This window comes from Montipora foliosa, chromosome 2, assembly GCF_036669935.1.
Source record: "Montipora foliosa isolate CH-2021 chromosome 2, ASM3666993v2, whole genome shotgun sequence".
Taxonomy (NCBI): domain Eukaryota; kingdom Metazoa; phylum Cnidaria; class Anthozoa; order Scleractinia; family Acroporidae; genus Montipora; species Montipora foliosa.
The window spans coordinates 12,718,155-12,739,518 of NC_090870.1; the positions used below are offsets into that span (position 1 = coordinate 12,718,155).

General features: G+C 38.1%; 1 long non-coding RNA gene across 1 annotated transcript; it reads right to left on the minus strand.

Annotated features, from left to right (window-relative positions):
* Nucleotides 1-12,181: 12,181 nt before the first annotated feature.
* On the minus strand, nucleotides 12,182-13,136 carry LOC137989587 (uncharacterized). The gene is made up of 2 exons (XR_011120913.1): nucleotides 12,936-13,136; nucleotides 12,182-12,392 (listed from the first exon to the last, which is right to left on the minus strand). It is a non-coding gene; the product is annotated as an uncharacterized lncRNA (long non-coding RNA).
* Between the last annotated feature and the right edge of the window lie 8,228 nt (nucleotides 13,137-21,364).

Genomic DNA, 21,364 nt, shown 5'->3' on the forward strand with positions numbered 1-21,364 from the left:
GAAATGTTTTTTTTTCTTTTTTGAAATAATCACCTGTGTATTTATACTAAAACAATTATTTACCTCAGGCTCAGTGATTATCGGTGAATATTCACCTTGACTTCGTCTCGGTGAATATTCACCGATAATCACTTCGCCTTCGGCGAATAATTGATAAATATTCACCGAGACGAAGTCGAGGTTAATATTCACCGATAATCACTGAGCTTGAGGTGAATAATTGTTTTAGTATAAATACACAGGTGATTATTTCAAAAAAGAGAAAAAACAACATTTCTTCACTTACAGTGGCAAAACGACTAACGGCTGATAATCCGAGATAGCGAGCCAATGAGAGCGCGCGATTTTGTATAATCACCTGTGTATTTATACTAAATATTATTAGAGCGGTTTTCAAATGAGTGTCGTAAAACCAAAACCATAGTAATTACTTTGGCCAATCAGAAAGGACAATCCAGTAAACCAATCAAAACTCGAAGTAATTACTCGTATCCGACACAAAGCGCGGGAAATTGTGCACGCGCGAGTCACGATTGGTTTTGATTTCACTTGTGATTGGTTGAAAAAGTGGCGCGAGAACTTTGAACCAATCACTGAGTGAAGTAATGCAAAACCAAAGTAATTCGCTAATTACTTTGGACACTCAATTGAAAACAGCTCTAGTGATTGAAGTATTGTCTATTACTAATCAGAGGAGTTTATAGTCGAATCTCTGTTTACATTTTTTGCCTCATTAGCATAAGCCTATCGTTTTCTAATATATCTATCAGCCAAAAAACCAGTTCTAAATATTGAAAGTACATTGCAAAATGAGGTACTTCCGAGATTTCGAGCGCAATTTACCGGATAATCTCTGAGTAATGTCGCTTAGCTTCGAAAATGTGGAATTATATATACAGACTCTATGGGTTCATTGACGCTTTTTCCACCCAAGATTTTATCGGTTTTTGATAGCTAATAACTCGCTCGTTACCAAAGCCAAAGGGCTCAAAATTGGACATTTGACATAGTTTAACACGTTCTACCTTTCAGGAAGTCAATTGTGAATAACGTGATGCTTTCTGTCAACAAACTCGTTTGTTAGTGAGACAAAATCTAAACAATGACGTCAGAAAGAATGAGTGTGACGTCACGGAGGCCATGTTGGTGTTCCTAAACAATTGGACTGCAGCCATGTTCTATTATCATGTAAAACGTTTTCTTTTGTTTCGGTGGATAAACAAGGTTACTGATCACGAGAGTGAAAACACTCTATTAAAAGTCAAAGCCCGATGAAAATGTAAATCATGTCATGCTGTTAAGGCGCTGTTACAATGTACAATCTTTCGTGCAACTTGTCTCGCATTGCCTTTTTTTACAAACGTTCTCACATTACTCAACAAGTTGTTTTACGGGTTTTTCACTAAGCAACGTTTCGATGATCACATGAGGTTAATTTAAAGGAACATTTTCATTGGCTGGTGCCGCAAACCGTTGCAAGACAAGTTGCAGGACAGATGTTACACTGCGCAATGCTTCAAAACTTCGTTGCAACCGTTGCGGAAAGTAGAACTCAATTCTTATTTCTGCCCCGGTATCACATAACCGGCCTCGAAGCTTGTCAGAAACAATACCTAGCTCTCCACTCACACTCACTTATGCCCCTTGCCCCGTTATAACTAATTTTGAAGACAGACGTATCGTTACTTAATGATAACTTTCACAAATCCTGATTAAAGTCATCCTTAAAGCTTACTTCCTTATCACACAATTAAACCAGACTTTATGGCTTCATGAATGACTCAATATTCGAACACGCACAAGCAGAGTTTTCGATAACTTTTCAAAGTACCTGATTTGATAATGAAAGTGCCGGACATGGTTATTTTCCGTTGTATGACCGATTGCAAGTGCCTTGGGAGTGAACCCTCAAGGAGGCCTGATTCCCCTATACATTACTATAAATGAAAGTTTGGGGTGGGGCGGAAACTAAACTTATCGCGTGAATGAAATGCCAACAGGTGGATTATTCCGTTTAGTAAATAAAATAAGGCGATGTGAATTCTTCGTGGCGTTTTCTTAGACGGCCAAATTGTCTGCAGGGGATTTTTTTACGTCTGGGTCGCAAGCTCTCCACGACGTTTTCCCCATACAGTTCTTCTTTTATAGGAAACATGTTTTGTTGTTTTTGAATAAAAGTACTGAAACACAAATTGACAATTTTAATTTCCTTTACCTATTAGATATATAGATATATATTTAAAAAAAATTTTGTCATTGCGTCACGCTTCCTTCCCCTGCCTTTGCATTTTACTTCTGTGCATGTCACTTCAGTTTGCGGGGTTATTTTAGGCATGATAACTGTTGCCAGTAAAATTCGGTTGAATCCGGTTCAAAAGATGAATTGATGAAACTTTTTTTGGGCTTAAATTAATCCAAGAGAAAAAATAAGGTCAGGCAGAATAGGCTCCTCGGTCAGGGTAAGATTAGTTTTGGTCCTTAAATATGTAGATATTAATTGACTTATTATAGAAAAGTAAATAATGAAAAGAACTGTGTCAAGTTGGTTTGAACATGATCGTCGTGGTAGTTTAGTGGTGAAGACAAAGTACTGTAGAGTAGTACAGTTCTTTGTTCCCTTACTACGCTGTAATGTTGAGACAATGGATAAGGGTATGAATACGGAAACCGATGAGATGATAGGAAACATAAAGATGATGTGTTGAGAGTGAGACAGAGCTTTAGGGAAGGCATAGGTGTTTTCAGTCCTTTTTAGTGGGTTGATAGCTGCTCAGTTTAAACTGTAGGTAGAGAGCATATTTAACCAGATAAAAACGGATTCGACCGTACCTGAGACCGGATTTGACAGACAGCATCATTTCCTGTAATTGTAACCCCGACCCCCTCCGGTTATTTTTAATAATCCCGTCTCTAATCACGATTTGCTTTGGGCACAGCCAAATGATATGTTTAAGTATTGTAACTTAATCGCGGCGTTTGGCAAAGCAAGGCTAAAGCACATTATAGTTCAGTTTCGGGAGAACGGTGTTAGCAGAGTAACTTCACAGGTTCGAGTCCCTTTTAATCAATCACCCATGAGTCTCTCAAATTATTCTTTTAACTTGTATTTTACAAGTTCGCTACTATGCTCTGAGAGTTTTTCGTGTACTCTACTTTTTTGTTCTCTCCAGTCGAAACTGGAAATTTGAATTTTAATTCGTTCTTGATTGAGCTTAGTGATGGTGTCGCTGTTACTGAATTTTTGCCAATAGTTTATTTATCCCTATTTTTAGTTCTATTACTGGAGGCTAAAATGTGACCAAGTCAAAAGACCCCAATTTTTAGCAGAGCGCGCGGAACACCATGGTTAAGAAAACACGGTAACCACGATAAATTTTGGGTTTGGTTATGACTTCATCGTGCGACTGTCCATCAGCGCTTTTTGGCGGGAAGTTGCACGGCAAAAATTTTGAAGACAACCAAAAAACAAGCCGGCTAAGTATTTTTAATATGTCGTAAAACGAAGAAAGAAGAGAAAGAGAGGGAGGAAAAAAACCGTAAGCAGGCGACATGTAAAAGGGAGAGGGAGAAAGAAAGAGCCCGAATAAAGAAACGAAATTACATTGAAGAAATTTAAAGAGCAAGTGGAAGACAGAGCAAACTGGAGCACCAGTATCAGGCTAGAGAACAGTGACGAAAAACGGCAAAAAGACTGAACAAGTGAAACAACCCGGGAAAATAGACTAATTCACAGTGATAAGCAAGCTGGAGTGGTCTTTGGGCAAGCAGAAAATATCTGAAAAAAAAATAATAATAAAAAAATAAAAATTCAATGAAGAACTCCGCTTTTAGCCTTGCCTAAATAATTATATTTTATCGATTTCGCCTTACTAGTGCTGCACAATTAAGACAATTGTCTCTCAACTAAACGAGACATGAAAGTCAGTTCCTTTTCGAACTTGTACGTTAGTCGAAAACAAACGACAACTGAACATAGCGCCAAAATATCGATCTTCAAATCCAGTTTATCACTGAGTATCATCTTGCTTATAAATGTTTATTAGACAATCACGCATGAAATAATTAACAATTATTGGACGAGGCCGAAGCCGAAGCCGAAGGCTGAGGCAAATAATTGATCTGCGAGACACCGACAAATCACGATATTTTGCGATAACCGAGTTCAATAATTATTTTATCATTCGATGACTGAGTTAACTTTACTTTTCACAATTCCCATCGAATGATAAATACATTTGTCATTCGATGTATTTTTTCCTTCCTTTTCATTGGCCGAGAGCCCACCACGTGACCTGCAAATAACTGTCTACAAATAAGTGATTTGCTGCAAATAATATTCTGCTGATGTGTAATTGGAACTATGCTCTTGTTTGAAAATGGCAGTTCGCTTTCCTGAGCTTTCAGAAAAAGATTTTAATTGTTGTTGAATTGTGAAAAATAAAGTTAACTCAGTCATCGAATGATAAAACAATTATTGAACTCGGTTATCGCAAAATATCGTGATTTTGTCAGTGTCTCACAGATCAATTTTTTTTTCGAAGCCGAGCCACTGACAAATCACGATATTTTGCTCGACCTCGTCCAATAATTGTTTTAATAATTGACTTTATATCTACTTGTCGACTGATCTTCAATGACAATACTGTTGTTTTGGGTTCATTCTATATTATTCGGCACGGGAATAAAACTGAGTATAGTCTTGCTTATAATTTGTTATTAGACAATCACAAATGAAATAAATACATTAATTGCCTTAACATCTAGTTGTCGACTGATCTTCAAGGACAATATTGTTGTTTTGGGTTCATTCTATATTATTCGGCTTACAATCACGCAGATCATCACGTCTTCTCAGCAATAACCACTACAATGATTTTTAAGGGAAGTGTCAGCATATTTTAGCCTTGCACTGAAAACTAAAGGTGTCTTTGTATGTAAAAACAGCAAAAACTGCTGCAGGTTTCGTAAATAGCCGTTTCAAGTGGAAATAGATCAAATAATTTGAAATAAAATTTCAAATATGGACTCGATGGTTTGAAAAATGCGCTGTCCATGTGTTATGTGCTGCTCATATTATTACAATTCATTTTGTTATCAGCAAAATGTTATATTAAATTCTGAATTCAAGCCATTTTTTTTTTTGACCGATAAGCAATCTTGATAACTGCTATGACAGTGCCACTCTAATATTTTTCTTGAGTACAATCAGATTTGGCTTTCAATTATGCCTTATCTGGCCCTTGAAAAATACAAAACATAGCAGAGACTTTCTTCTTACACCTTGAGTTTGTTCATTTTTCTACATCTAATTCTAATTCGGGTAGTTAAGATCGACTCTTCACTTAACTGAACAGAGCTCTAAATTTCACCTGCGATGTGTCATCCATTGGTGTCAACTTAATCTTTTCCGGTTCACTTCTTTCTTAAGAGTTTAAATGGAAGAATTTAAATTTCACCTAAAAACTTCTTAACGTGAGGTTGTTTTTCTTGTTTGTACTTTGGAACTCTTAGGTAGCTGTTGATGCACAAAACACACTTCCTTTAATCTATCTTGATTATTACTGGGTGTTTAAATGACTGCAAACCGTTCAGCTAGTAATTCATTGAAAATTTCGAAGGTTTTGGTTCCCTAGTAGATCTCCGTATGTCCTAGGGACTTTTTGTTGTTAAGAGGGCAAAGAATACCCAAAGTAAATACCAAATCGAGAATGGGATAAATAATTTGTCGACATGATTAGTTGATAAATAGATTCTGACGCTGGAAAGTGGGATTTGGAACAAAATTATATCTCAGGGAAATGAAAATTAAATGGCTGCCCGCTTCCCCTCTATCAAGACTTAGAGGATAGAACTGATTCGGTTTTAAAGAGATATTTTTCCACGCTGATTCTGTCATATTCAATGTGAGTAAACAACATGTTGACCCATCACTTTTAACATGGAGTTACCTAGGTTTCTTCCACCTCAATTGACACTATTCTGAAAAAAAACTTAATAAAATAAATTGCTAGGTCTCTTCTTAGCAAATACATTGAATATACGAGCACTTACCTGTTAGCAACTGGAATCTCATTTTGTTTTCGCATAACCTCCTAAGTGTCCGAAACTACATTTAAGGAGATCTTCCTTAATTCTTATTTTGGAAAATATAAATTCAAGATAACCACAAAACAAAACCAAGTATACAGAAAAAAAAATCTTGGTTGCGTGTTGCCTATCTCACACATTTTTTATGAGGACAGATCCATGATAGCACCCGAATGGCACGGACTTAACTTCCGTGTTTCCCGAAGTTCCCATGCACGTGTGTGTTATAACTCACTCTTAAGGTCTTTAAGGAACGACAAACATTCTGGATTTTAATTATCGCCCATAATTTTGTGTATCAGAACACCTGAAACGTGATCGATTAATTACCAGCGGTTGGATTCCGCCACACCTCTATTTCATCAGTGCATGAAGAAACACTTCTATTTCTGTTTCGTAAGAATGTCAAAGATCATGAAATTAAGAGCAAGGTTAAGTGGTCTAGGTTTCAAAGGTGCTTCACTTGAGGTTATTAATTATTCACGTGAGCATAACGTCGTTACCATGTGCTCCAAAGATGGAAAGAAGTTCGCACGTGAAGAGAGAAGACGATGAAGTAGTTCGTTGTCTTCATTCATTTTTCCACTATTTTAAAAGGGTTTGAAGGCGAACTGAAAAGGGATTTTTGAGGTTTAGATTCGGTTTCAGAAAAGAAGGTAAATGGCTTTTGCTGGATGTACGGAACTTCCTCGTACCGCTCAGTTTCAGGAGCTTCTGTGATAGTTGAAGTCACACTTCACACCCAATTTGCAAGGTTTAACCGTTTAAGACTGACTGTCAAACTTAATTAAGGCGTTTGATAGAAAAAAAGTCTATGAAGCGCAATTAAGAAACAAAAACAGTGCCTTAAGGCGATTAAAATGATTAGTTGTCAAACTAAAATATGCTTGACAGTTTCTTTGGTAGCATGATCAACAAGGTCCATAAAAAACTCTACTACGTAGTAACATTGCCTCATTAAAAATAATGTTTCATCAGGTTCATCTCACTCTTCGGTATAATGCGAGAATAGATTATTTATAAAAGCTACATACTGATAAGGGCAGACGATGGATTTTATTCCCTCTTTGAGCTCCAAGTATGAGTTTCTAGCTATAAGGAGATACCAACAGGCTTTAAGTCAGTCCTCGGAAGTCAAGAAACACCTAACCAACACTTCGCATGTTTCCTGTGCTCTGCTTTTAAATCAGTTATTTTGAAACTTTTAGGAAAGAGATACTTAGATGAATTTCAGTCTCAAATATAATGCGAATACCGCACATTATTAATAGTCATTACCTTCCCCTATGATTGACTTCACTTTTTACACACGTTGCCAACCTGCCAATCACATGTGAAGTAAACAAAAAGCTTACTAAGAAGTGCATGGTTAATAGCAGCAAATCATCAGACTTTCAGCTTGCTTAAAAGTACATCCGCATGGTTTTTTTTCTTTCAGAAGATAAAGTTCACGGTAAAAAAACTGTTCTTCACGTTTGCGTGACTTTCAGTTTTGTGTCGCATTACGTGTCCTTCAAATCCTTGAAGTGTTTTTTCAACACTGGTAAAACTCAAGTGTTTTCGAATCGTTTAAGCAGTTTATAATGAGAGATGTGTGCGAATAAAACGTCTTTTAACGTTTCACGTTTCTTTGTGACACAAGCATCCGCGGGAGGTTGACACTTTAACATATCAATCTTGACCTCCTCCTGGAAATATGAAATATCTTGCATTTTTCTCAGCTAGAGTTACCAAACGACTTTCCTTGTAGATTTTCTAAATTCGTAGTTCTTCATCATGAATCGAAATCATGTTTTTCGTATTTCTGCCTTGCATGCCATTTCGAGGAACTGAAAATGTCCCGAGAATCCTGGAACACGAGCCCTGTTGATTGCCCCACAATGCCGCTACTGCAGGGTATCTGACAAACCCGGGACCCCTTCAGAAGGCTAACTAGGGAGATGTCCAGAAAACAATAAAGAAAATCGGCAGGCAAAAGTGAGGTGCACCCACCGCTTACAAGCTATCCCTTTACTGAATAACTGCCCTCTTTGCAATTTAGAATTCTTATGGCTTTGGAAGTAAAGGCAATAAAGATAAATGAGTTGTTTAGTGAGCAGTGTTTCAACGGTCTTATGGCCTCCGAAGTAGCTGTTCCAGCGCTCCGTGTAGATGGCCTTACACTTTCGGAAGCAAACTTTCGAGAAATAAGAGGTACAACTTTTAGCTTGGGGCAGAGGTTTGAAATCAACTCTGCCCTGAAATGTGATTGAACTGTGCTGTACTTAGTACCAGTTCATATTCAACCTGTTTATTGCACTATGGTAGCATTCCTTATGGATTAAAATGAACGGGAAATAACTATATAATTAATAGTATTTTGTCTTCGAAGGAAATGTGGCTATTAAGGATAAAAGTTTAACGACTAAAGGAAATATGGAATACACACTTCCTGATCAACTTGTCACAGAATTCAAGGCCTGAGAATTCAAGAATTCAAGGCCTGAGGCAAAAAATGGATATCTCAGTTTTTTGCAAACTGAAGGAGAGGGCAGATGTATTAACGAAATGGTATTTGTTCACAAATCTGTAAGTGAGCCATTATTTGGATAGATTCTCCAAGGAAACAACTTTTCGTGAGTTGGATAATGAATAATTTTAATCTAATTTTATTAGAGTTCGTGGGTCAAGTCCAAGAATTCAATTTTAGTTCATAGTCGAGCTCGCCAGCGCTAATGAAGTTATGTAGTTATGTAATTCCCTTCTTGAAGGGTTCAGTCGCTTCTGTTAATTGATTGCGTTTTGTCAATTGCATTTTCTTCTTATCTGATCAGTTTTCGTCGTTGACAAGGTGAACGTTCCTATACGAGTTAAGGGCTTTATCATAACAGCTTCGAACTAGTTGAAAGATTTCAGTTTTCGACACAACATTCGTATGAATTCGAATGGCTTTTTTGCTTTCATGTTGCATCGGATAGTTAAAATTTGTTAGCGACAATAAAACCTCAAAGCGAAGTAAGGCCAGTCTGCATGCCTGAGAGAGACAGAAAGGGTAAGCTTCTCATGGGGGAAGTTTCACTTCTCTAATGAAAGGACACTATTGAGTAAAAAACTAGCTGTTCCTCTAGTGCGATTTCATGTAGTGCAATTGGGCGGGCCTTTCTTGCTTGTATTTCTCGCTCGTGCATTTCTATTTTTTTGGTTGATTTTCTGTCAACTCTTTCCTCTTTAATTTAGGATAAGCAGCGTAAAACTCCTTCTGTTATATGCGGTTTGGTTTGCTGCCCCAGAAAAATCTCCCTTAGTAGCATCTGGGTGACGAGGAACCTTACTCGAATTCTCTTGTTTTGGCAGGGCCTGCAGCGTTATAACATGGCTGTCACCATTGTACTTTGTTACCTCTAACCTTTCAAAGTGGCACCTACCATTATGTCCTTTTAGGCGATTTTAAGTTTTGTTCTTGAAGATTTTGCTTTACGATATATCTCAAATTCGCTCCTAACACACATTTTCCCAACAGAATTAAATTGCTGTTGCAAGTTTCGGCGAATTATTGATGGGACTACAAAACATATCTGGGGAAACTTTACAATTCAGTTGCAAGGTGTCAATTACAAAACTGTCTGAATTTGTTACCACCTTTAGAAATATGCATAGGAAATTATGATGCCACACACGAATTGATATCGAAGAAAATGACGGGGATAGATAGAACAACACATACATCCGAAATCATCAATTTTATAGCGTATTATCCATGCTTCTCTAGGCTGATGTGCAATGAATTCAAACAACTTTTTCTGATCATCTTGGAACCGACGAAGATGTGAGGCACATCGAAACCTGTCTTGCAAAGTAAAAGGTTTCCCTATCTTTATAAAAATTGTACTTCATTTACTGCTTTCTATCCCAAGAACCCGGTAAACTACGACTTTGAGTTACAAGGAGTTATTCGTCTGGAGCAGGACCGTGGGGTGCAAAGAGGGTCAGCATTAATAGAATTAATTAAAATCAAGCCAAAGAGAATGTTTTATTCGTCTGGGCTGGGTGATCGGATGAAATAAAAGAGTTATCATCTATTTACTGAATCATGACATTTAGATATTGATTTTAGTGACTGATTATCCTTTCGAAAACTCCATTGAAGGGTTGCGAGGAGCCGAATTTTTAATTCCAAAGAAAAAGACTATGTTTTGAAACACCGGAATTAACCGCACGACAAATAAAATATTTCGTATCATCTGATAGTCGTGATTTACCAGGTCAAGCAGGATGCGGGCGCATCGAATTCAAATTCTCGTTTGACCACCAAAGTCTGAGATATGTTGTTAGTATTGTATGTGAGACTGCGGCATGCTTCAAGATTAAAATATCATCGTGTATAAATATGAGTTCCTTTGTTTTTTCGTGAACTTAAGATTTAGTCACCATTAAATTGAATGCTAATGTTCTTGCATATTGACGAGTTCCATAGTAAAGTGCAAAAGAAGAGAGAGATGGCTTTACATTTAATGAACTAATGAAATAAGACAAAACCGTGACCTTGCCCCATATTGAAGGCACGATATCAGTAAAGTAATGTTAAGTGAAAACGACGGCCATTTAAGTTAAATCTCGTACCGAGGGCCATATTTGCTTAGAAATAAAAATTAACGATTGACAACTGTAAGACGATCACTGGCAAGGGGTTTACTTTCATAGCGGAGTCAAAACTGTATTATCTTGGCGATCATATTGAAAGCTCGATACTTGTAGGGCATGTGTGCTGACTAACAGTTACGGACACAAACATGACAGTGTTAACAATCCCAAACAAGAGTGAAGCATTTTGCAACGTTAACAGTGAACGAAATGCGGCACCTGCAGTTGAATTAAGATCAACGAAGGACACATCCAGCCACAGAATTGAAGGCGAAGGATCTGCGTGCAATTTCAGCGCTCTAAACAATGCGACACGCTGGCTCTGCTTCCGTAGATCAGTGAAATAGAGAACTGAATAATAGATAATAGGAGGAAACATTTAATGGGACCATTTTGATTAAAATTTATTGATGATCTTATCAGACATGTTCAATCAAATGTGGGACATGATTTGCAAAAGGTCTGGAAGGAAAACAAAACACATACAATGCAGTTTAAGGCTTGAAACAGAAAGCATCCACCACTGAACAGTGATGGCATTAAAATCGATAGGCCCGTTGAGAAGATCTGTAAATTCAAGAAGTATAAAGGAAATTGGACTCTTTAAAGAGAGAGACCTAATATTGAAAGATTATTAAGCCAAAACTTCCTTTATTTGCTTATTTAGTTCTTAGAATAGAACACCATTTAAAACCTTTCTTATCAATAGTCATAAGAGTATTTGCTGGTCTTCCTTTCACAGACAGAGTTTCAACTGAGATATTTCAGTCTTTGTCTTTATCGGTTAAACGTATTTCTTGTTGGAGAAATTGCAACTCATGGCCCCTCATATTCCAGGGCATTCAGATAAGCTGTTCGAAGACTGACACATCTGAAACCATAAGATACTACGGGCAAGGAATTTCAGTTCGGAAACTAATCATCTCTTCGATTGAAGATTCAAAAAATAACAAAAAATAAAAATGTAATAATGCAATAAAAGGACTGAAGTCTTTAAAGTAGCACATTATATTTAGGGCGCCGGACTATTGCTCAGAATTATTAATCTCTTTGTCTTTATGTTTAGCGTGGAGAGAAGTTGCAAAGCCGCTTTCTTAAGCAGACACAAAGTTAGTCGTGCTTTTCTAACATCCCAACAGTTCGTTTCGTTTTGAAATCAGTTGCACTCTTAGTTTATCCGCGGGGTTTGATCTTTCACGGCTGAGTCTCGCGTATCCGAATGAGTTGCTTATTAGCGTCGATCATCTTCACAACTTGGGAAGATCATGATCATTGCGAGATCTCGAATTCTCCTCGTAGGGTAGCTCATGTCATAACTGAATGTTCCTTTATCAAATGACGCTGATATCCTGTCTAGCCATTCCTCTTAAAGTACAAACGTTAATTTATACGTGGGAGATTTTGGTAAAAGTGTTTGTTGTAAAGTTTGGGCGGTTAAGGATGGAATACTCTAGTAAAACTCAACAACATGAAGTGCGATTATTTCTGTTTATTTCCTGCCTATCTTAGAACATTTTAAGCGATGAAAGCTTAGGTCAGCCTCATTTACAGCACAACAAAGACGAATTTACGGCGATTGACTACCTGCATGTCTAAATAAAGTCTATCTGCTGTAACCAGAAGATTCTTTAACACACGTAAAGAGGTGTAGCGATGATCTTTTGTGTCCCAGTCGTGTAATTAAGCTGGCGAGGAAAGAAACAACAAGCAAACTTGAGAATAAAGACATGACATGGTGAAATACAGTCTTTAAGATGTCTTCATTGCTGAGTTCAAGCTAAGTTAGTCGCGCTATTGAAAAAGGGTTCCGAAAATTGGAGACTGAATGGTGAACTATACATGCAGTCTAAGCCATGTCGTATACGCGTAATTGCGGAATGCATTTACAACGTTGATAGTAATATCTTTCTGAATCAGCCAGTAAAATCGTTTATTTTATTTTTATTTTTTTAATCCAGTAAAAAAGTGCACCAAATTATATGAAGTAAGCTTGAGATCGTCGATCAAGTCCGTAGCACAGATAGAACACAGTTTACTTTCAATTGGAGCGGCGTAGATCCAAACTCTATATAGCTCTAACACTCAAGGTCAAGTTAAATAAATGACAAGAAAGTGAATCTGCTCGTGAACGGACTTCCTAGACTTCTTGGATTAAAACGATGCACTGTACGAAGGTTCCGCCGAACAAAACCAATTTATAAACTCGGAAAAACTTTTAAAATACCAACCCATACTCCTTAATCTGAAAGATTAGCAGCAGCATGGAGTCAGTCTCGTTGCTGTGGTTTGATTTGCGGGGGCCTCAGGAACTTCCAAAAGTACTTGTGGTAAAACCTTGTCTTCAAGTCGAAGTATAAATTTAATGAAATAATCTGATAACCCACGAAGCGCGGCTCGTATGAATTATAGCTTATCGTGAGATACAGCTGAATCACTTCGGAGCCAAAAGTTGTGACAAATTTCTGACATCAATACTAATACAGAAATTAATCTGAAAATGTATCAAGTTGGTTTGCTAAAAGTAAATGAACTAATTGCGAATATATCTGGAACGGTGTTCTGTATCAGCAATCATTGACGCAGTCACCTCTGACGGCATACTAAATAATAGGAAGTGCGGCAATTTATCATATACCAGATATAGCTATCTAAAAGCACAGCTCAGAGTCGTGGTGCTTTGCAGCGAGAGTTGGAGCATCTTTCATCACACTCATGGGCGGCTTATTTGACACAAGTCCCAACAACGATGTTATCGTCGGAACTTTCTAGAAAAGAATTGCTTCAAGTAGATGCTTTCGTCCTGTACTATTGTCTTCTCGACTCTTTTTGTACAATAAAGAGACTAAAGACCATGTCTAAAACAGAATCGGCCAAAACTAAGGATTATTTGGAATGACGCAGCTTTTAAGAACTTGCTAAACCATGTTTAACTCATCGGCCACAAGCGTCAAACACTTAGATCTTGACTCCGCACACGGCAGGAGTTTGTATTTGGGTAGCGTGGCTTTCCTTTTTAGTAATCCAAATTTCTATTCGATCTGGTCTCGCCCAGAGGTCTGCACATGCCACCCTTTGCCTACAAGTAATTACAAATCTGTTTATTTACTTGTTCTTCTGTGTTGCCATTGAAGTATAATTCTATTTTACGGGAAGACAAAAATTCACACCTCGCAAAAGAAAGTCAATTTTAATCAATGATTTGTCCGAAAAAGTGCTTTACAATCGAGGACTTGTTTGTCCACCTCTTGAGGAAGACAAGCCAGTTTTACGGATGGCGACGTAAACAACTTTTTTTTTGGTAAATCAATCTTAAACATGAACTTAGGCACGTTTTCCCAAAATACCAAAGAAGGACAAAACAACACCGAAACATGTTTCGGAACGCCTTTGTGCTTTTCATAGTAATTTCACTCTTTCTGGGAGTAAACTACAAGAATACTCATTTCACGTGATTTAAAGATCACTCAAGGTTCAACAAGGTCCATACCGGAAAGAGTGCGAAAAACGCTTCAAGTTGTCAAAGCGGCTTCTACTTAGTTGCATGACCTGAAAAGACACTAAACCCCATGGTTTATATAATGGAAATATTTGGGCCTCAAGGGACAAGAAGAGGATAAAATATATTCGGGATTATTTCTGTTTTTTCCTTTGTTTTATTCCGTGCAGGGAGTGTCATGAACAGGAGGCTTATTTATTTTTATCCTTTTAATCGAGAAAAAGAATTATCTATTGACTTTAGTGTAACCCTCTGTACTTTTCAAAAAGGCTGTGTTTTGTTATATTTTCCCGCTCATTGTAACCCCGGTTCAAAGATATTTGCTTTGACACTCAGAAATCCTGAAATTTCAGTGAAAAAATTGAGTTACTTACTGAACTAAAAACTTATCATCACCGACAGCCCATTTCGTGTTAAGTATGTAGCTCTTTTGAGTGCAGTTCCTGCAATTTAATTCCTTGTGAAAACAAGAAATATAAGGATCAGCAAACACGCTAAAAGCTATTTACGTTCAAACTGGGAACTTCAGTTTTCTTAAGCAGGATGTAATCTAAAGTGATAGAACGTATCACTTCTTGGCTTATCTTTCCGGAAATCATGTGCCAATAGAATTTCGTAAGGACTTGGCTCCCCGTGACTATAAAACGAGGAAGACCCGGCTAACACCCAAACTTATCAACCGGCAACAACTCACAGTACAGCTTGCAAAGCTTTGACTTCTAACGAGCAAAGAACAGTCCGAATCTTTGAAAGGTGAGCTTTAACTCTTGACAGCGTTGCTTGTAGCTTTTGAGCTAATTATTAAGGAGTAACAAACCAATCCCACTTCACGCAAGTTAATTACAGTCATTTTTTTTCTGTGATAAAGATTCGTCGCGTGGCCTTTGAGTATAACTGAAATTCATATCTTGTAATGTTGATTCAATACAACTTGAAAAGGTATGACCCAATCCGCGTGTTCCTGAATTATGAATCTAGGACAAATAACTTTAGATTAAAAACCACGCGTTCATTTTGTCTCTGGAACGCCCTGCAAGACTTTCCAATTCCTGCGACGTTTTGGAAAGACGACATTCCAACATTTTATCAAGTTCAGGTAATATTTTTCCCAGCCTGACCCGAAAAAAGATAAACGATATAATTGTACCTTCATTTAAATTGGTTTATCCTATAGTCGCACCTACAAGCGATCACCAAGAATTTTCGAAAGTCGCTTTATAATTTACATTGGAGGAATTTTAGCTGTGCAATTCAAGAGGTATTCTACGAAAAAATGTTTGGACATTTTGGAAAGAAAACAAATAACACGATGTATCAACAGAAATATCTCGCATTTGTTTCTCTGACACTTCAGAATCACAACGACCCCCTTCAAAGAAAAATATCTTGTCAACATGCTTTTAGTTGAGATAAACAGCTAATCATGATCACTGAACGATAATGGACTTAATAAGCTGTCAGAGGGTGTTAACTTAATGAGAAATATTGGAAACTGTTTGCTGACAACGCGAAAGGTCTGAATGCGAAATTAATCAAAGAATGTCATCCACTTGAACTCGGTGGTTGCTGTCTAAAGTGACGCATGCAACGAAAGAATGAATGAAAAGTCCTGCATCACAGTCAAAATACAAGCAGTACTTTGCTCTTTTCTGTGAAAACAGTGCTGCTGGCCAGGGGTAAAGCAAACTGATTGTCACGTCCAAGAGCGTCGTGTTCACGGCTAACGTGACTTGATCATCCTGAAAATGATGACGGCATCTCCTAATTAATCGATGAGTGGACTTTATTCCTGCAAGTTCTCCATCACCGTCAGGGTTAAAATCACGAAGTTCGAATCATTCTTATTGTCGAGCCAGCACATTACGAAATGATTTTTGAATGGTTTGGACTTCTTTGTTTCTTCACGGCATGGTTTTGAAATTACAAGAAAATGCCGGTTTGTTTAGTTTTCCGTTGTTTCTTGTCATTTTTAAAAAGCTGGGAAGTCACATTTAACAAGACAGTTTATATTCAACCTTAAAAGGTGGAAACATCAGTAGTTTTTGTGATCGAAACCTTTGAAAAACTTCCAAGGGAGGAGAATTACTTCCGTTTTAATTTGGCACTCCATTTAAAGTACGTAACCCCCACCCTATGTGCATTTTTGTGGTAGTGCACGTGGTATACGTGCCCCACCATATTGTCATCGGGGCTGTCTGAGTGAGTGAGTGAGTGAGTGAGTGAGTGTAAGATTTGTAGGTCTGCAGCGCATGCATGAATTACGAAACTAATGTTCGGTTTTCTTAAATTACAACAATTGATGTTTGTTTGCGGCCCACTTGTCTCCTTTTTCCTTTCTTAATTTTCTTAATGGAAAGAGAATGAAAAATCTTTGAGTACGTTATTGTCAAATTAACAGACATATTTAAATTCTTAAATCAAAATCACTCTTTTTTCATGTCTACGGAGATCCTCACGCAAGCTTTTGACATTTCTACAGACATTCTGCAAGTCAAATAGACAAGAAAAAAAATTCACCAGTCGACCATAATATTTTTACTCTTAAAGGCCGGGTCAACTTATCTGGCTGCATTGAAAAACATTCAACAGTAATTTCCTCGCAACGAAAAGAAAAACAGAAGAAAACTAATTTCATTTTTATCATTGAGATCGATCAGGAAAAAATTGTAGATTTCATCAGCTTGTTTGATGTGTTGAAATTCCCACGGCGCTGTGCTCAAAAATTTTGTCAATTAATAGAAAAGATGAGCTCTTCTGAATTAAACAAAACATTAAAAACTCGTAACTTAGTTTTCACATATGTCGAAATCTTTTAGTCATCGATTGTAACACTACTTTAATTTTGCTGATTGGTAAACATGTACATTATAATCGGTCTTAGGGGCCGATTACGTGAGCCGGGCTGGCCCGTTAGGAGGACTGGCTCGTTTAGCTGAGATCTCGACACGTCTGAGAAATACACCAAAAATCAAGTTTGCGATTACATGGAAAAATATCAGCCGGTTAGCCGAGATCCCGGCATTACGATGCCGATAACTGGGCTGACATTTTTCCATGTAATCGCTTTCACCGGGACAGCCCAGTTAGCCGGACCAGCGACCACATTACTACACTTTAGAGCAAAATGGCCCACGGAATAATCGTTTTTTAATGTTTAAATAAACGGATAAATAAGATAGAAAACCATAAGGCTTCTTTACATTGTAGAATGGTGAATTTTAATAACAATTTAGCGAGACAAACATCTCTCCACTTGTTGTTGTTATTGTTATCTTTTTTCACGTGACTTACTCTAAATTTAGTCCAAGCCTGGCTAAAACTCATCCTGGGAAACCTGACCAGCCCGGCTGACCGGGCTGGCCCTGCTCATGTAATCAATCCCTTAGTCTGTGTCTGTTGATTTCACTGATAGCCTCTTTTCTTCTCTTGTAATTTATTCACGCAATTTTTGATTTTTGCTCCACTTTTCTTTTAAAAAATTTACATCTGTATAAAAAATAGAGAAGCGGAAGCCGCCAGTGTGTTGGGTGAGAGGGAAAATAAACAGGTCTGTCGAAAGCGTGCCTAAATTTCAACAAATGAGCCCTAAAATCGGCAAGAATTTGTGATACTGATGAGTAATAACGCAGTTTCTATTTCCAAAACGGGGGAATTACTTGGTGATGATAACCTCGACTAGGAGAGAGAATTTTTGACTTTGCAGAAACAATGTACAACCTCAAGAGTTAGACGATTGTGATCTTTGAGTTGAATTCGCACATTTCTTGTAGACTTTAATAACACTTGAAAGGAAAAAAAAAAACTAACTAACAAAACAACAATTCCGACCGATGTCTTGCCGTCATTTTGCCACAGATGTATCCAATTGTTAGTAAAACGCAAGGTAACTTTATCACAGGCGTCCGCTGAAATCGATGTCACTTTCGATTTGACGATTTACTTGTGCAGCCAATGCAAAAGAACAATCAAAAAACCAAACGTAACAAAAATCTCCCAAAATGCATTTCCCTGATGGTAACTTTTTATTTTTGCGGCACAAAATTTATGTTGTCTTCATGTAGCAACTTTTGTTGCTTACTGCAATTTTTTTATTCTCGATCGGCATTTTCTAAAAACTTCCTTGTGCTCTTCCATAAAACTGTGTATCAATATTTCTTCACTTTTGCATTAATAGTTGTTTTGCTTTATTAAAGCACGATAACAAAATCTGTACCGCATTTTTTAGCGTTAAAATAGAATTCTATCTCATAAACCGTAACCTCCGGTACTGACGTGATGAACGAACCTAGTCTGCCTGAAGGAAGTTGACGTGTTTTTAATCGCTTCGCGTCCAGTCGAAATTTTTTTTGTTCTTTCCGCTGTCTCAGGTAAGTGTTTTTTCCTTTTCCCCTTTACTTTTCTTTGCTGGAGGTGAAATGAGTTTTGTACGAGTTACTTGTGTCTATTTAGTCTAGAATGACCTTGTTATGGTGTTCTTTGATACCGAACTGGTGAACACTTGTGTCCGCCATTTTGGAAAATTTTCGCCTCAATTTGTGGTATTTTAGCTTTTGAGGCCTCCTCTGACATAGCCCTTTTGTCGTTGGACGGAAATTCTCTTATTTGAGTTTGTAAAATACGTATGAAAGGTGAAGGGAACTATGTAAAAGTCACGTTTATGCAAAAATTCACCTAGAATGACATCGTCTTGGGCATTCTCGTTAGTACCACGTGGCGTCTGTTCGCTAGCTTTAACCGTACGAATTCCGTTGTACGATAAATTTCAAAGGTGAAGTGAACTATGTAATAGTCACGTTTATGGAAAATTCACCTAGAATGACCACGTGTAGGCATTCGCATTAGTACCATGTGGCGCCTGTTCGCCAGCTTGAACCGTACGAATTTCATTGTACGATACATTTCAAAGAAGACGTGATCCATGTTATAGTCACATTTATCCCAAGTTCACCTAGAGTAACGTTGTTAAGGCATTCACCATTCGTGATGTTGTCTAGCCGAAGCGCTTTACAGCCTGAAGACCAGCCAAAGAACGGTCTGCAAACCTCAAAAAGAGGGAGTGTATAATAATATTCATTTGGCTGTGACCTCCTAAGGCATTCATAAGAGCAGACCTGGGATCTGGTCGCCATGAGGCAAACCTTGGTAGCTGAGCAGTGAGAGCTGTGGTAAGCAAATCAGTGCTTAATTAATGAGAAAATGTCTGGCAAAGCCTATCAAACAGCTCAAGGTTAAGTTGCCATTTATGATGTGAATGATGCTTTCTAGACAGCGTCTGCATCTACGTTAGCAGAGCCTGCAGTAGCCTGCTTTTAGCTTCTGTTAGATCATGTTCAAGGCAAGTGACTCCATTGTGGGCCCTTAACAGCCTCAAGACCAGCCAGAGGGTGGTCTGCTATCTTCTATGATTGTTGACCAGGCTTCGGTGAATCAAACCGCTTTTTGGCAGGTCTTAAACATCTTATTAAAGGGAAAGTACGGTTCAGAAAAAGTTTCTCTAAATTACGAAAACCTTTCTCCAGGAATTCGAAAATAATTGCTGTTTTGTCCAGTTCCCTGTTAAAATGTGACAAGAGCACTTTGAAGTTGCCTCTTTCGTGACTTGGAGAGCACCATCTTGGATATGACGTATTATGACGTACAATAGTCAACAAACGTGTTCGACTTACCAAGTTCTTCGATCCCCGATCACTTCTCAATGTAGTGTGACCTTTCTGCTTCGAAAAATTCAAATGTAAGATGAACTATGGTAAACAGTCTTGTGGTTCAATAGGTAGTAGGCCATGTAGGACATAAGTGCGTCAGAAACTCAAGTCACTTAATACTTATAGATTTTCTAGTCAATCAAACTAGGTGGAAAAAATCAGCCAGAGCAAATGTAAAAAAGACAAAAATCTTGAACATGCGACAAAGAAATATTCGACAAGCGTTCCTTTTTCACTTTCTTTCTTCAACGACAGCCGTCTTCGACGCTTCAGCAAACGCATTTGTTTGCTTTCACACGGGAAGCGTTTAACTTAGAATAAGCCAACGAAACTTTCAGATGTTGCTCAATACACGTAGCAAGGCTTTTTCGCATCAACAATTACCGCTGCTGGGGTGTACGCTTTCGATGGGGATGAAACTAGACACATGTCTAGAATTGAGAACACATATTAAAAATAAAAAACTGTTATGCGCTAATAAACCTAACTTGAAATGTGGTTAAATTTTGTTAGCAGTATAGAAACCACTGAAAACGATTTAGTCTTACCATTTTAGATTATTGATGAGGGTGTAACTATCCGATAAAAAGAAAGGAAAGCTGAAACTCTTGTGTTTAGAAGCTCTCAGTGAGAAGGAGTTTACTATTCACTTTGTTGTTCAGGTTATCGGAAAGGTATTGTCTTCACTGCCAGGGGTCCAATTTGGGAAATTACATTACCGTTATTAAAGACGGGATAAATTTTCTAGCCTTGGCCCATAATACAGGGGCACTGAGTTACAAATGTGGTTTCAGAATGTCCACCAGGCATTTCGTTACATTGGTTATCCACTAGTGATTTATATTTTTCAAACTGATGCGAGTGCTAGTGGCTGGGGCATTACCTGTGCAACTAATGTTTCTTGCAGTCTCGGTAGCAGGAATCGCTGCACAGAAATTCTAATCCCCAATTGTCTGGGTAAGATAGAGGCCGACCAGGCCAAGGGCATCCTAGTGGTGCCAGCATGGGCCACTCAGGCTTAGTATACTCGAGTGCTACCAATGATGGGTCAGCGGCCTTTGGTCTGGACTCCAGGCAGCCAGCTGCTGGTCCACCCGTGTTGCCAATAGGATGAACAGAGTGCAAAATCAGCTCAAGCTGATTGCATGGCCCATTATCTGGGTACTCTATCACAAGTGACGCTTTTCTGAGTACGCTACCATAGTGTATTTCTACTCAAAGACACTACAGCGTTTATCCTTCGAAATGGGCTGTATTGTGTAGTCAGAGGGACTTCCCTCCACTCTCCCCGGGTCTAGCCCTTGTTTTTAGAATTCTTATATAGCGAAGATATCGTTCACGTCACCTATTGTCATCAATGTGCCAACCAGAGCCTCAGTGGCGGTCGAAACAAAGGCAGGTTACGGTTTATGAGATAGAATTGGAAAGTTAAACGAGACTTACCTGTAAGTTGAAGTTT